General features: G+C 43.8%; 1 long non-coding RNA gene across 1 annotated transcript; it reads right to left on the minus strand.

Moving 5' to 3' along the window:
* Positions 1 to 2,835: 2,835 nt before the first annotated feature.
* LOC117550819 lies at positions 2,836 to 3,163 on the minus strand. Its single transcript, XR_004569714.1, has 2 exons — positions 3,053 to 3,163; positions 2,836 to 2,960 (listed from the first exon to the last, which is right to left on the minus strand). It is a non-coding gene; the product is annotated as an uncharacterized LOC117550819 (long non-coding RNA).
* Between the last annotated feature and the right edge of the window lie 771 nt (positions 3,164 to 3,934).

The raw sequence follows: 3,934 nt of genomic DNA on the forward strand, positions 1-3,934 counted from the left end.
CAGCTTGTCTCCTTCTTAAACAACAGTCCATTTCAACTTCATCCCATGCAGTTTGGCTTCAGGGCAAATTATTCAACCGAAACAGCCAACTGCTTTGTTATAGAAAAGGTCAAAGCAATGGTTGACAAAGGAGGTGTTGTTGGTGCAGTATTTCTGGATCTACGCAAAGCCTTTGATACAGTCAACCATAGGGTCCTTCTGTCCAAATTGTCGGCTTTTAACTGCTCTCCATTAACACTCAGTTGGATTGAATCATACCTCACTAGTAGGCGTCAGCATGTTATCGTCAATAATCGACTCTCTCCAGCTCTAGACTTAAGCACCGGAGTACCACAAGGTTCAATACTTGGTCCACTTATTTTTTCCCTATATATTAATGACCTGCCATCTGTCTGTCCTGATGTGGAAACACAGCTATATGCTGATGACACTGTGATATATGTGCATGCCAACACAAAGCAAAAGGCTGCTGATAAACTGACCTCAGCTTTAGTGCTGATCACTGGCTACACCGCTCCTGTCTTCAGCTTAATGTCAACAAAACAGTTGGAATGTTTTTCACAAAAATAAAATGCAACATTGTGTCAAATATATGCATCTCAGGTGAACATATTAACATTGTGCCTCAGGTTAAGTACCTTGGAATCATTATTGACTCTAATTTAACATTCAAAACACAAGTCAAAAAAGTGACCCAAAGAGTAAAGTTTAGCCTAGCAAATTTTAAATACATAAGAAACACAATGACATTGAATTCTGCCAAATTATACATGAATGCCATGATCATGTCACATCTTACATACTCTCTCACAAGCTGGGGGCTGTTATGGAAATTGTGTGATCAAGTGTATTAACATTGCAGACTGTAAACTGTTCCTCTGATTAGGTCACAGCATGGGAGATTTTCTTAAATGTATGTGTGGTCAACAGAGGGGGTAAGGTTTTTGCATACTGTGGCTGAGGGATATCTGTATATCCCATTGTCTGGTATTGAGGGAAGGTTTTGCATACTGTGTCAGAGGGGGTGTCAGCTGGCTTCCCATAATGTTGTTGTAATGTAAATCTGCTTTGATGTCCTCCTATAAAGAGAGACTGTTTCACTCAGAAAGGTACGTGCTCTTATGGAGGAGACGTCATACTTGCAAGTATAAAGATCCTTATTGCTTTTAATACGAATATTGTGTTGCTGTACGTTTGTTACCTTACTGATTATTCTCTCTAGACCACAGCTGATTAGAAAGCTGCTACGACAGGGCAAACTAACAGCTCCACACTGAAGCCACTAGTAACCCTGTACAAACAAACCCTCAAAGTACTGGACCAGAAACCTAACCGCTCCCATCACTGTACCATCCTCAACAAGCATAACATCCTGAGTTGGGAAGATTTAATAAAGTATAGGAACATCGTTCTGGTGTACAAAATCCTGCACAATACAGCCCCTCCAGCTCTTAACTCATTGGTTACTCAACGTAACAACACCAGACTGATCACTAGAAGCTCCACACGTGGCGACCTATCAGTCCCATTCAGGAAGAGTACTTTTGGTCAGTCATCATTCTCGGTCATAGCAATACAAAACTGGAATTCTCTACCCACTCAAATCAAAGACATACATACACATACCACCTTCACAGCTCACTTAAAAACATGGTTCACTGAGAACTACACATGCACACACTACTAGTCTGTGTTGAGTATGACGGGAGTGTTACATGTTGTGTTACATGTTGTGATCATGGATGTTGCCCCTCATTTCTGTTATGTGATTGTGATGTGCTATATGTACTGTATACAGTAAAGTGTGTTGTTTATTGTTCTCTTTTATCCTCACATCGGTATTGTTGGAGATGTTAAGGGATAACTGGTCCGCTTTTAAAATCTCCGCGCGTCCCTATCAAGCTGGTTATAATACAGGAAGGAATCCAGAGATACCAAGTAACCGTTAAACAATAATCTACTTTAATGGTAATATGACAATGCAATACAATCATTACAATACAACATAATATATTACAATTATATTGTAATGTTTAAGGAGTATGCCGGCCCACTCCTGCCCTGGTTCGCGTGCTGCGGAGATCCTTTCGGTCCTGGCAGCATGTGAAGAGAGGCCGAACGCCAGGGATCAACAGGAGATATACCAGAATAAGAAGGAGGGGTTAGGGGTTAGGTCAGCTGGTCATCTTTTCAGGTCATCTCATTGGGAGACGCAAAATATGCTGTATCACAGTGACTCAGCGCTGGCCAGCAGAAAACCAAACAGGCTCACTTTACAACAAAAGGACCATTGTCTTTCTTATCTGTGTGACTCAATTCTCAAGGCCTGCATACCTACACCTCCCCCACAGAGCAATAAAACCCTGTTTACTCCAACCAGCCCAGAATGTTTATAGCCATTTTTAGTCCTTACATTTATGAAAGGATAAAACAGAGAAATCAATATAAAACACAAACACAGGTATTGTTTGAACAGTATTCACTTAACTGCTACTATTGATAACCACCCGAGAAACCCAAGGGACCTCTCTTAATATCTATCTGGAATTTGCAACAAGACTTTCTGCCATTTCAAATGTAACACACTTCTTAAATATCAGATGATAATACTCTTCAGTATCTACTTGTCTTTCCTCCTTTTTATTTTATTTTATATATTTTCTTATAACTAATGCTGTTGATATATTGTAATTTTAAGGGTGTCTATTACCATCTGGCCGGGGACAACAGCTGGAAATTAGCCATGTCGGCTAAAGCTGCACCATTTACTGTTTTTGTGACAGTTCATCGATGGTGTTACGGTTATCTGAGAGAACCCAAACGCAGGACACGGCAGTGTGTTACAAAGGTTTTATTTGGAGGAGATAATCCGGCTGGAGAGTATCCACTAGAGCGTAATCCACTGAAGAGTATCCTCCGGAGTTTTAATCCACTGGAACGTAATCCACTGAAGCGTAATCCTGGAGCACAAGAAGAACAGGTAAGAATATATTCAGGTGTAGCGAAAATAGTCACTATACTTTAAGAAGGCTGAGAAGGCTAAGAGTTTTACCACTGGGGTTTAACAACGATCTGGCGCTGACAGGTTGTGGAGCCTCCGCTGATATACCATCCGTAATGGCTGATGGGAATCCGGTGTGTCGCAGAGGAGAGTGCTCAACTGTTTGCAGCTGGTGGAGATTTGAGCCGGGAACCAGGAGTGACAGGCACCACGCCCACACAGACAGGGAAAGGGAAAACACACACACAAGTAAGGTGGCTGGAGAATGCAACCACCACAGTACCCCCCCCCTTAAGGGACGCCTCCAGGCGGTCTACCAGGTCTACCAGGTCTTCCAGGGTTATCCCGGTGGAAGTCCCGTATCAGAGATGCGCCCACGATGTCTCGCCGGGGAACCCAACACCTCTCCTCTAAACCATAGCCCTCCCAATCCACCAGATATTGGAATCCCCTTCCACGGCGACGAACGTCCAACAATCGCCTGACGGTGTAGGTTGGATGATTATTGATGATGCGGGGGGGTGGGGGAACACTCACTGGAGGAGACAAAGGACTGCTGGCAACAGGTTTCAACAGAGATACATGAAATGTTGGATGAACCTTCATGTGTGAGGGAAGTTTGAGTTTGACTGCAGATGGATTAATAATGGAGTCGATGATGAAGGGGCCGACATACCGTGGGGTAAGTTTCTTTGACTCTGTCTTGAGTTGGAGACCTTTGGACGAAAGCCAAACACTCTGACCTGGTAAGTAGTTGGGGGCCTGGGTCCTGTGGCGGTCTGCGATGAGGCGGTTGCGGGCAGCGGAGTGGAGCAGGGCTGCTCGGGTGTCCCTCCACACCTTACGACAGCGACGAAGGTGGGCCTGAACGGAGGGAACAGCAACTTCCTCTTCCTGGGCTAGAAACAGAGGTGGTTGGAAACCCATGGCACA

Source organism: Gymnodraco acuticeps, unplaced genomic scaffold (assembly GCF_902827175.1).
Source record: "Gymnodraco acuticeps unplaced genomic scaffold, fGymAcu1.1, whole genome shotgun sequence".
Lineage (NCBI taxonomy): Eukaryota > Metazoa > Chordata > Actinopteri > Perciformes > Bathydraconidae > Gymnodraco > Gymnodraco acuticeps.